The sequence below is a fragment of the Haplochromis burtoni genome, unplaced genomic scaffold (assembly GCF_018398535.1).
Source record: "Haplochromis burtoni strain Fernald_Lab_line unplaced genomic scaffold, NCSU_Asbu1 Contig_217, whole genome shotgun sequence".
In the NCBI taxonomy this organism is placed as follows: domain Eukaryota; kingdom Metazoa; phylum Chordata; class Actinopteri; order Cichliformes; family Cichlidae; genus Haplochromis; species Haplochromis burtoni.
Window position 1 is genome coordinate 518,947 of NW_024582578.1, and position 13,405 is coordinate 532,351.

The 13,405-nt window shown below is 45.7% G+C and overlaps 1 protein-coding gene across 3 annotated transcripts in view; it reads left to right on the top strand.

Moving 5' to 3' along the window:
• Positions 1–13,405, top strand: part of LOC102306338 (transcription factor COE3) — a 143,703-nt gene that overhangs the window by 41,681 nt on the left and 88,617 nt on the right. The gene's annotated exons all lie outside the window — the stretch shown is intronic.

Sequence of the window (13,405 nt, forward strand, 5' to 3'; positions counted from 1 at the left end):
TAGAAATTTAACCAGTGGAATCTGAGCTTTATTTCTCCCAGTGAATGTTAGTATCTATCAGTATGTGCTGGAAAGTTAGCTTCCCATTCCTTGAATTACTGATTGTCTTCCAGTTCAGGTCACTTGGAGATTAAAAAGGTGGAAAAAGTGACTGGACACTCGCAGGTTCCTCTGATCTCAAAATCCTAAACTTATACTGTAATCACAGGATCCCAAATCTGCCACATCTGTTATTTTTAAAGTTAAAAAATCCAGTGAAAGGAGATTGTTTCACCCAAATCAGAAGTCCTGTGAAAATATCAGTCCTGTGTGAATCGGCATCGCTGATTTTGGTCTGTTCATTTCTTATGTTGGTTTTCTTCTGCCTTTTTCCCGAGGCTGTAATAGTTTTAACATTTTGGGTGCAAATCCCTGAGGTTCATGGAAATCTATTATTAGAAAGAGCGACTCCATTAGAAGAGCCAAAACTCGAAGGACGATGACATGGTGATCACAGATGCTGGTAGATTCACGTAAAACACACACGCTATCTTTTGCGAAACACAGACATGGACGTATAATTTCTAAATCACATGACGTCCCCTGGTTCTGTGACATCCTGACAAACTCTGGAAAATTATTTTCTATTTCCTGGATGTTTCTCTGCAGCCTGACCGCTTTAATTAGGACAGGACACTGATACTAGTCCACTAACCCAGGGAATACACGCACACACACACACACACACACACACACACACACACACACACACACACACACACGTGTGCAGACACACTGTCAGTCGTCTGCTGTGATTTACTGGAGCTTCGTTTGTCTCTGCATTTCAGTGCCTGTTAAAAAAATGCAGGAATTTATTACTGTGACCCCTAACACAACACACACACACACACACACACACACGACACACACACGCACACACCTTTCACTGGGGTGGTGGTGATGGTGCTTTAGTGTGTTTTTAGTGACCCATCATGCAAATGATGTAGCTACAGTAAAGCAGTTTAATGCTCAGAATCCACGTCTCACTGAAGTAAATCAAACGCTCCCACTCTTCTTGTTTTATGAGGAAACGCGTCTTTTCATGTTTTTTTCTTCGTTTGCTTTGTCTTCACGCCTTTCTCTCGACCTTTTGTCTCCCTTAATGCCTCCATCACCTGTGAATAAAGCAGGCGAACGCCTCCTGCCTGGACCTCCTCGCTGCTGGGTCACTGTAACGTTTCACTGCCTGCAGGTTTTTGTGTTCGTATTTGCTAAGTTTAAAAAGACAAGTTTGTGAAAAATGCACAAAAATATATTCTAATAAAGTCGGTAGACTGCTCCTTAAATCTGGTCTGAACCTGAAGCTCGGTGTCAGCTGTGTGTGTGTGTGTGTGTGTGAATATAAATGTGCGGTGATGCGCCTCTCAGAGGTCGCTTTGTTTCCTTCGTTTACGGTTAATGGGTGAATCCTGCCGAGGCAGCAGAAAGCGGCGCTGACGGATCGCCGTAACACCGCTGCTATTACACGCTAATATTGCAATTAGATGGGTGGCCAAGTTGCCCGAGCGGGGCAATAAATTGCCGTAGAGTGTCAAAATGTACGAGGAGGCCGGGCTCTAATTACCCAGAGCGCACCTCTTCACCCGCCCGCGCCTCTGTCCTCCCCCTCCTCTTCAACCGTTTGACCATCGCCCTCCCCCGTTAATGGTCGGGCCTTACATGGAGGTCGTGACCCCCCCCTCATCTGCACTTGTTCCTCTACAGCCATTTGCAGCTTTGATGTCATCTGTAGAGAGGTGAGTTTAGGGTGATGGAAAGCGACCTTTGACCTCCACAGAGGAAGAGGTGTTCTTTACAGCTCCATGACTTTGTCTTCTTCAGCTGATGTGCAGATGCACTCTTAGGAGCACAAACTCCTCCTCCTCCCCTTCCTCCTCCTCGCCTATCTGCCGAAATACCGAGAGTAATGAGTGAAAAGGTTCAGAATAAGCTTGGAGTTTTTTGTGGAAAGTGTTTTACTTCATCAGCGTGCCGACTGCTTTGAGAATTAATCATCATTTGCACAAAGAAACTCCTGCGCAGCATCTTTGTCTCGCAGTTAAGATGCTTTATCGTCTCACGGGAGCTGAAATCCCAGCAAGGCTGCGGTGAGGAGAGGAAGGCTTGATTTAAGGAGGCGCTTCAGGAGGAAACTAAAGGAATTAGTCAGACGTTGTAAAAGAGGCCACTCGTGCTGCTTTTACTGTTTTCTTTATTCACGTGACATCACGCTGCATGGTCACGGAGTCGGATCACATGGTTTTGCAGTCATATCTTCTCACTCTTGTGATGTCATTGATGAAGGAGGAGGAGCCATGAGCTGAATTCCTGAACACATAAAGACAGTTTTCTGTTCTTTAGTTTGGTTACAATCTCTTTGCTCCTATTGGTTGGCATCACCACATGATGATGAGTTGAGATGAAACCACTGACCGTTCTCAAAGTTTCAGTTCCTCCAACCCAAAATTTTCAAGTCAGATAGTCCAGAGGTCCAGTTCACAGACTCCAACTAGCAGCTACAGCTGTCCATCCCACCATCCAGCTGTCAGGCAAAGAGGCCACGCCCCTTATAATGCAAATTTATTGCTTTAATACAATTTTAACAGGAGCGTTATAAAAACATTCACACCTGTACCAAGTATTATTTAGATTTAGGTTATCTGCAGAGGCCAGAAAAGTTTGTGTGTCAGGCTGTAAACATATTTATTTTTGTCTGCTGTAAAGTTTGAACATGGGAGTCTGTGGACACTGACTCACTGCTGGAGCCTCTGGTGGACGTTACAGGAACTGCAGCTTTTCAGTGCTTCAGTGTTGGCTTCATTTTTTCCACCCTGGAGGGTGATGCTTGATCTCAAGTTGATCTGGCAGATAAATGAAGTGCGGTAGAAGACAAATAGTACAGCAACAGCTGTACTATTTGTCTTCTACTACTTCTGATTTGTGGTGTTGATTTCTGTGGACTCATCATACAACATTTAAAATGTAGTGAGTTAGAATTTAATTAAACAACCTTAAACTTTTCTGTATTCCACTTAAATGTCTACAGAAGAACTTTGACTTGAGCATAATCAGTGAAGAAATCAAAATAAAATACATCAGATGGAAAATGTGTTGGTTTTATGTTGCGGGGACACGCAGTCAGTTTGTGGGGACCAAAAAGACCAAAGTCTCATAATCTAAACCATCAAACTTCAGGATGACAGTCGGTGTGCTGTCCGCTGAAGTGATGGAAACACCAAAGAGTGCATTTTGGTGAATAATTCAGTCTGAACATCTCGCCACCTGCTGCAGCGTCTGACCACCATCTATATTTTACAACCCTATATTTTTGTGGTTTGTCAACCGCAAACACACAGACTTCCCTCAAATCCACGCCGAGCCCCACTGAGGTGCCGCCCTGGAAATCCAGCAAGTCCTAAAACAACTGAACTGAGCCTCAATGGGGGTATTTAATATATAATGTTTTTCCTCGGTTCCAAAATGCAGATGGGAGGTTTGAGCCAAAACCTACATTTCCCATAAGGCACCTTTGGCATTATCAGTTTCGGACATGCTGCAAAGTCCACCTCACATCTTTTTACATCGAGTAGCCTGCCGAGCAAACATGAAGATGATGAGATGTGCAGTTTTTTTCTTTTACACCCTGGAAGTTCAGGAAATGTAATTAGCCGTCATTTCAGAACTACAGGAAGGAGTTAGCCTTCAAAATAAAATGCTACAATTTCAACTCTACACGTCGTCTAACACAACATCCATTGGTCTCCCTCAGTGACCACCTTAAACCCGTATGCATCCACCCTCACTCTGACCCTTATTTCCCAGAAATCCCTGCAGCAACCCCCGGGCCTTCCTCCCCCTTTCACGGACTCATCCTCTGTCTCACCCTATACCTCCCTCCATCTCTCGCTCTGCTTTCAATTCTGGCCTCGCCTGCTCAGTAATGTCCTGCTTTTATTGTAAATCTATACTCCTAATCTGGCCGGCTCCGATGGGCCTCGCTCGCCCGATCAATGCACTACAATTGCTGGGAAGGGTCCAGAGGGGCAGATAACTGACCCAACCCCCCTCCCCCCCGTGGAGTTAACCCTCCATTGGGTTCACCACACACACAGAGACGTGACTTTAAGCTTCATAGCTGCCATTTACTCTTCATCAAGGAGCAAATCTTTCCCCGAGGTTTAAAACACCAAACGTGGAATGATAAAATCCATCACATTCCCAAAACACCGGTTTATGTTTGCTTACATTGTCCTCGGCTCGCGTTTTTAATAGAAGAGCTTCAAAACACCAGGCAGCTACCTCCAAGTCCCACAACCTGCAATTCCTCTAATGTCCAGTAGAGGCTCCAGCAGTGAGTCAGCCCCATAGACTCCATTGTTTTGGTTGCTAATTTCCCCTCATGATAACACAGATTGACCCATAGATTGGAAACTATTGGACCAAACCTTATGGCCCCAACAAACTAACACTGAGCAACTGACAGACAGGGGGCAGCACTAAGTAGTTTAATTCAGTACTTGAAGTACTTTAATCTTCTGTACTTCTACTGCGATTTTAAAGTCTGTCGGAGTATTTTTTATCGCTGTCTTGGAGCTTAAACTTGTGCACAGAATCTTCAGGGTTCCACTTTTTGAATTTGGACAGAAATGGAGAAAGAGGTCGGAGGTCAAGTATGAGTCCTGTTTTTAGCGTTGTGTTTACTTTATTTGGAATGACTCTGAGCGCTGTGATGGGATCTCACGAGTGACCTCTGCCTCTGTTTCCACAAACACGACGGCATCGCTCGCTTGTTTACAGCCGAGGAGCTGAGACCCAGTCTGAACCTCAGGGGAGCAGGGAGGAGGAGGGGAGGGGATGGGAAGTTTTCCTTATGCCCTCCCTCCCCCCTGTGTCCCTCAGAACCCCCACCAGCCCACCCACCTCCACCTGACGGGGTGTCTCCATTAAGCCCGGGGACCTGGCGGGGCCTGGGGGGGCCCTCGGGGCTCGGGCAGGTTTGACGTGATCCAGGCAGAAATGTTCAGTGGCCCAGGACGACCGCATCCATCTACCACAGGGGAGCGGTGAGGGCGGGTGGAGGTGTGTGAAGGTCAGGTCTCCTGGTGAATGGTGGAGTTTCCACCGAAGTTAAGCAGTAAAACATGTGGAGCAGCTTTCATGACGTAGCTCGTAAAGTGTTTTTTTTCTAGATTCTGCCTTCAAACTCAGTATTTCACTTTCGTTTCGTCCGTTTGAGTTTTTACGCCTTATCGCTTTATCATCCATGTCGCTGCACAGCTGCTGTCGTTCACCCTCTACAGTGCTGCTCAAAGGCAAATGAAGCTTCTTTATTTCCTGAAACTGATCCAGAAGCAGCTGAGGTGGCGGAAACACAGATCAGAACACCAGAGGACCTGGTGTCGCTCCAGTTCATCGATCTGGTTCCTTCACCCGACCGTCTCAGACCTGATTGAATAAATTCCAGAGGGAAAGATCCACGTTATGGGAATTAATGGAAGTTTCAGGTTTTGCTGTCATTAGTTTAAAAAACATTAAGAGATGAACGTAGGGTTGTTTTTCTAGCATCATCGAAAAAACTCTTCGCGCTCAGTCCGTCATGTGTTTTTGGGTAAATGATGAATGTTTGTCCCTGAAACAGTTGGATGTCTGGTCGCTGACAGCAGGTTTGGAGGCCTGGAGCCAGAGGTGGAGGTAGAGGACCGATATCTGATTTCCAGCTTCTTGTATAAAAACTACAGAATATTCTTTAAAAGAAATCAGCTGAGAGGTTTCACAAACATTAAGTTTTGATAGGTAAAAAAACTTCATTCAAACCCACCATGGACCGAATCTTAGAAAGCAAAGTTCTGTTGGTGGTATATCCAAAATTTGTGATGCTATTCTCTTTCCCCAGTATGATTTTTTTTTTAAATTTTAGAGAAGGTGATACTTCTGATTATAACTGTGATCATAAGGCAAAGATTGTTTCAGAAGCAAAGCAGGATGTTTTAGTTTAATATTTGTATTTTTGTCTGGCCAAGAAGACAGGAGCATCACCGGACGCAGGCTTGAATAACTCCTTAGCTGAAGATGGCCCCCGAAAAATGTCTAAAACCCCCAAACACGACAGCAGGGTCCTGAAATTTGGCATTAAGAAGCAAATCGTTCTCCTGGAAGTTCTTTGAGGTGGGAATTCTCACCTGAATGTTTTTGGAAATGTGAGTAAGTGAGGGGGAATGACCCGCCTGTGGGTAAAATTTACAGGAAAATTCGCATCACTGTGAAAGGAAAGCAGCACCGACTCCATCTCCACATCCCACCAGTCGATTCAGACCTTCAGCCCGCCATCAACTGGTTCCCACTTCCTGTTGACTCCTAATTGGATTGAGGAGTTAAGGCCAAATGTGATTACATCACCGCCTATGGGTTCGTTAGCCGCCTCGGTGTCAACATCCAGCGGTGCTCAGTTGGAAATGCCTCCAACTACCCAGGGCGGGGCACACACCAGGAGACCATGGGAACTTTGGGAGACATCCCCACCCACCAACACCCCACCTTGCTTCCCCCCACGCCAAATCCTCCTCCCAGCATGCACCTCACCCCCTCAAGGCAAATCACCTTGTTAATCTCAGCACACACTCAGGATGTTCGTGCTTACGGCCGCACGCAGGGATGGATATGTGTAACACACACACACACACACACACACATAAGCGCAGTCCACGCTGAGTGATGTCAGAAACCCCCCACCCCTCACCCACTTCAGGTTTCAGTGTGAGAGAAAAGTTATCGATCTCTGTTCACTGATCCTCATGTTGACATCCAGCATCAGCACCAGCTGCTGCTGCTCTCGCAGCGGGGGGGTCGGCGCTGTGCTGGTGTAAACATGAGCCCCCCTCCCTTGCCTGTGCTATTAATGCACCAATCCCACTTCTTCTTCTTCTTCTGGTGTTTGGGTTGAACTCTCAGAGCAGATGTGACACTGAGCTCAGCCTCACGCTGCCAGATGTGAAGTTTTATCAAGTTTGTTGGTTCATTTCTTGTTTTATGTTGTTAACATTGGTCTTAGTGTTTCCTGTCAGTTCGACTGACAGAGTTTTACCCTCTGAGATATCTATAGGCCCCGCCCTGATTGGGCTCACCTGTTCCCTTGTATCTGCAGTTATTGTCCTCTCACTGCCCTGACTGTCCCATGTGCGCCGGCTCTTATCTCTCATTTTCTGGTGCTGTCCTCGTGTGCAACCTTCTGTTATGTTCTTCTCACCGCCCGGTTCGCTGCGTTTGACCATCACCTGTTTTTCGGATTGAAGATTTGGATGTGCTGTGAGTCGGTGTACACCCAGCGTTACACCCATTTTTTGATAAAGTTTTTGGCCAAGATGTTTGGACGTCTTGTCTCGCATCAGAACGACACTCTGTGGCTGTTTCCCCTCTGAGTGAGGAAACAGTATTTATAGTTTTAGAACTTCCTGGAGGAGGTTTTAAATCAGAAATTTCAAATTAGTGTGTCAGCGGACAGAAATCCTCTATTTGTTAACACTGCTCTTATTGTGAAACATCTGCTTGAGCGAGCACTGCTTAAAGCGCGACACATCTGGGTTTGTGCAACAAAAATTAAAGTAAAGTTTGTGTCTCCACCTCTCCAAGTTTGTAGCTCGCGCTTTGCTCCCCCCACATTAGGTGAAATCAGCTGATTGTGGTGCAAACGCGGGAAAAACAGCATGTTTGATGACTTTAAAGAACTTATATAAGCATCAATGTTTGTTTTATAGCTGTGACACACTAAAATTTTTAATATAATAGAGAATAATGAGTCACAGAAATGTGATTACATTAGGACATAGTAATCTTAATCTATGGGTGACACACTACATGGAAACCGTAGCTCAGGATGCTGCACCTCGAAAGCTTCACTTTATTTCATGTGTGACGCTCGGCGGGGTTAAAGGAGGGCTGATGCGTCCTTCTTCACGTCAGGCTGCTGTTAGCATTCACAAGAACCCGCTCTGATTAGAAACGGCTCCTCTCTCTCTCCCTGTACCAGTCATTCTCAAGCTCACTCGCCCTTCTTCCTCCTGTTAATCACTCAAGTGTTTTTCCCAATTAAGAATGCACTGATAACCTTCCATCTCTCTTTCTCTCTCACATACACTCATAAATATACACACAAACACACACACACACACACACACACACACATACACACACACACACACACACACACACACACACACACACACAACACACACACACACCAGTTTAATCAGGAGTATGAGCGCGGTGTGGCTAATTAAGGACGACCATCCGTGGGCTTCTGCTTCGCCAGCAGATGTGGGGGAGGGGAGTGTGTTGTGTGTGTGTGTGTGTGTGTGTGTGTATTCTCTATCCAGTGGCAGCCATGTTAGCCTACATTTGTGTGGGTGATCACTGGTTAGCAGTCGAGAACTTTTCAGGTGGTTTAATTTCTGTAACATGAAGGTAGAAACTGAGGGGAGGGAGTGGAGGGGGTCCCAGTATATCCCACTATATCCCAGTATATCATAGTTTACAGTTGATATTTCAGGCACGACATTACGGCTATAATATTCCACTTCCCTCTTATTTCCGAGCTTTGAAATGAAACTAAAGGCTCCGTAAAGCGTTCGTTATTTCCTGTTGGTAAAGCTTCATTTAGGGAAATGTGAAAGCCTGACTTACCTGATACTGCAGGCTTGCCTTAGTTGGTATTATATTCAGGTTGATCTTGAGTGAGGAGTCAGAATAAACTGATGATCTGGTTCTGATGGCTCATCTGGCAACCACCACCTCCAAGTCTGAGGTCACGGTGCTCGCAGGTGGCGGAGGGTGGAGTTCCCACTCTGGGTCAGCTGAGCTGAGCTGACTTCCTGCCTTCATATATGGATCTGACATCTTTATTTGTTCAGATGATTCACATCATCTTAATGCGACATTTCATGTACAATGCACACAATCAAAGGTGCTGTTGCTCTGATTTGGACTCACCGTGCCCTGGTCTACTGAAGACTGTTTGTTTGCTCCTGCTTTAGCGTTAGCATGCTGTAGCTGTGGCACCAGGAGTCTGCTGGGTTTCAAAATGAAGAAGACTCGGGGGAACTTTGCTGAAGGCTTTGATTAATCAGTGAAGTAAGTGTAAGATCAATGGACACCTGCAGCCAAATGTGCACGCTGAAGGAAAAGTCAGCCTCAAACCAGAGTTTCCAAAGTCTCATTTCAGTCACAAAACTCCTAAATATTAAGGTAGTTCATGGAGGTACGCACAGATACGCTACGTTACGTCGTTACTCCTCTAGAAGGACGTCCCATTTCAAGGAGACATTTATTAAACCTTTATTAATTAAAACAATATTGTTTAGGTCTTAAAAAGGGGTTCAAATCTAATTTTGAAATCATTTTAGGTGAAACTTTAATTTTAGAAAACAGGAAGGAAAAAAAACACTAAAAATCTTTATTCTGAGAGTTTGAGCACATTTAACCTCAGGAACATAGAAACACAACCTGAAGCACAAACACAGCTCGTCCGTGTGCAGATAAATAAATAAAGCTCTGTGTGTGTGTGTGTGTGTGTGTGTGTGTGTGTGTGTGTGTGTGTGTGTGTGTGTGTCAAGAAGACAGGAGCATCACCGGACGCAGGCTTGAATAACTCCTTAGCTGAAGATGGCCCCCGAAAAATGTCTAAAACCCCCAAACACGACAGCAGGGTCCTGAAATTTGGCATTAAGAAGCAAATCGTTCTCCTGGAAGTTCTTTGAGGTGGGAATTCTCACCTGAATGTTTTTGGAAATGTGAGTAAGTGAGGGGGAATGACCCGCCTGTGGGTAAAATTTACAGGAAAATTCGCATCACTGTGAAAGGAAAGCAGCACCGACTCCATCTCCACATCCCACCAGTCGATTCAGACCTTCAGCCCGCCATCAACTGGTTCCCACTTCCTGTTGACTCCTAATTGGATTGAGGAGTTAAGGCCAAATGTGATTACATCACCGCCTATGGGTTCGTTAGCCGCCTCGGTGTCAACATCCAGCGGTGCTCAGTTGGAAATGCCTCCAACTACCCAGGGCGGGGCACACACCAGGAGACCATGGGAACTTTGGGAGACATCCCCACCCACCAACACCCCACCTTGCTTCCCCCCACGCCAAATCCTCCTCCCAGCATGCACCTCACCCCCTCAAGGCAAATCACCTTGTTAATCTCAGCACACACTCAGGATGTTCGTGCTTACGGCCGCACGCAGGGATGGATATGTGTAACACACACACACACACACACACACATAAGCGCAGTCCACGCTGAGTGATGTCAGAAACCCCCCACCCCTCACCCACTTCAGGTTTCAGTGTGAGAGAAAAGTTATCGATCTCTGTTCACTGATCCTCATGTTGACATCCAGCATCAGCACCAGCTGCTGCTGCTCTCGCAGCGGGGGGGTCGGCGCTGTGCTGGTGTAAACATGAGCCCCCCTCCCTTGCCTGTGCTATTAATGCACCAATCCCACTTCTTCTTCTTCTTCTGGTGTTTGGGTTGAACTCTCAGAGCAGATGTGACACTGAGCTCAGCCTCACGCTGCCAGATGTGAAGTTTTATCAAGTTTGTTGGTTCATTTCTTGTTTTATGTTGTTAACATTGGTCTTAGTGTTTCCTGTCAGTTCGACTGACAGAGTTTTACCCTCTGAGATATCTATAGGCCCCGCCCTGATTGGGCTCACCTGTTCCCTTGTATCTGCAGTTATTGTCCTCTCACTGCCCTGACTGTCCCATGTGCGCCGGCTCTTATCTCTCATTTTCTGGTGCTGTCCTCGTGTGCAACCTTCTGTTATGTTCTTCTCACCGCCCGGTTCGCTGCGTTTGACCATCACCTGTTTTTCGGATTGAAGATTTGGATGTGCTGTGAGTCGGTGTACACCCAGCGTTACACCCATTTTTTGATAAAGTTTTTGGCCAAGATGTTTGGACGTCTTGTCTCGCATCAGAACGACACTCTGTGGCTGTTTCCCCTCTGAGTGAGGAAACAGTATTTATAGTTTTAGAACTTCCTGGAGGAGGTTTTAAATCAGAAATTTCAAATTAGTGTGTCAGCGGACAGAAATCCTCTATTTGTTAACACTGCTCTTATTGTGAAACATCTGCTTGAGCGAGCACTGCTTAAAGCGCGACACATCTGGGTTTGTGCAACAAAAATTAAAGTAAAGTTTGTGTCTCCACCTCTCCAAGTTTGTAGCTCGCGCTTTGCTCCCCCCACATTAGGTGAAATCAGCTGATTGTGGTGCAAACGCGGGAAAAACAGCATGTTTGATGACTTTAAAGAACTTATATAAGCATCAATGTTTGTTTTATAGCTGTGACACACTAAAATTTTTAATATAATAGAGAATAATGAGTCACAGAAATGTGATTACATTAGGACATAGTAATCTTAATCTATGGGTGACACACTACATGGAAACCGTAGCTCAGGATGCTGCACCTCGAAAGCTTCACTTTATTTCATGTGTGACGCTCGGCGGGGTTAAAGGAGGGCTGATGCGTCCTTCTTCACGTCAGGCTGCTGTTAGCATTCACAAGAACCCGCTCTGATTAGAAACGGCTCCTCTCTCTCTCCCTGTACCAGTCATTCTCAAGCTCACTCGCCCTTCTTCCTCCTGTTAATCACTCAAGTGTTTTTCCCAATTAAGAATGCACTGATAACCTTCCATCTCTTCTCTGCTCTCTCACATCTACTCTGAATACTACACACACAACACACACACAACACCACACACACCACACACACACCACCCACACACACAAAACACCCACACCACACACACACACACCAGTTTAATCAGGAGTATGAGCGCGGTGTGGCTAATTAAGGACGACCATCCGTGGGCTTCTGCTTCGCCAGCAGATGTGGGGGAGGGGAGTGTGTTGTGTGTGTGTGTGTGTGTGTGTGTGTATTCTCTATCCAGTGGCAGCCATGTTAGCCTACATTTGTGTGGGTGATCACTGGTTAGCAGTCGAGAACTTTTCAGGTGGTTTAATTTCTGTAACATGAAGGTAGAAACTGAGGGGAGGGAGTGGAGGGGGTCCCAGTATATCCCACTATATCCCAGTATATCATAGTTTACAGTTGATATTTCAGGCACGACATTACGGCTATAATATTCCACTTCCCTCTTATTTCCGAGCTTTGAAATGAAACTAAAGGCTCCGTAAAGCGTTCGTTATTTCCTGTTGGTAAAGCTTCATTTAGGGAAATGTGAAAGCCTGACTTACCTGATACTGCAGGCTTGCCTTAGTTGGTATTATATTCAGGTTGATCTTGAGTGAGGAGTCAGAATAAACTGATGATCTGGTTCTGATGGCTCATCTGGCAACCACCACCTCCAAGTCTGAGGTCACGGTGCTCGCAGGTGGCGGAGGGTGGAGTTCCCACTCTGGGTCAGCTGAGCTGAGCTGACTTCCTGCCTTCATATATGGATCTGACATCTTTATTTGTTCAGATGATTCACATCATCTTAATGCGACATTTCATGTACAATGCACACAATCAAAGGTGCTGTTGCTCTGATTTGGACTCACCGTGCCCTGGTCTACTGAAGACTGTTTGTTTGCTCCTGCTTTAGCGTTAGCATGCTGTAGCTGTGGCACCAGGAGTCTGCTGGGTTTCAAAATGAAGAAGACTCGGGGGAACTTTGCTGAAGGCTTTGATTAATCAGTGAAGTAAGTGTAAGATCAATGGACACCTGCAGCCAAATGTGCACGCTGAAGGAAAAGTCAGCCTCAAACCAGAGTTTCCAAAGTCTCATTTCAGTCACAAAACTCCTAAATATTAAGGTAGTTCATGGAGGTACGCACAGATACGCTACGTTACGTCGTTACTCCTCTAGAAGGACGTCCCATTTCAAGGAGACATTTATTAAACCTTTATTAATTAAAACAATATAGTTTAGGTCTTAAAAAGGGGTTCAAATCTAATTTTGAAATCATTTTAGGTGAAACTTTAATTTTAGAAAACAGGAAGAAAAAAAACACTAAAAATCTTTATTCTGAGAGTTTGAGCACATTTAACCTCAGGAACATAGAAACACAACCTGAAGCACAAACACAGCTCGTCCGTGTGCAGATAAATAAATAAAGCTGTGTTGCTGTGTGTGTGTGTGTGTGTGGGTGTGTGTGTGTGTGTGTGTGTGTGTGTGTTGTTGTGTGTTGTTAGTGTGTGTGTGTGAAGAGTGAAATGTGAGGCGGGCGAGCCAGACACGACGACAGCAGGAAGAGAGAGCTGGAGGGGAGGGTGAGGAAAACAAGGGGGAGGGAGGAGGTGTAGATGGACAGGTGGGGAGGGGTGAGGGTGATGGAGGGGTGAGAATGAGACAGTTGTGGGTGAGACGGAGGAGGAGAAAGAAAA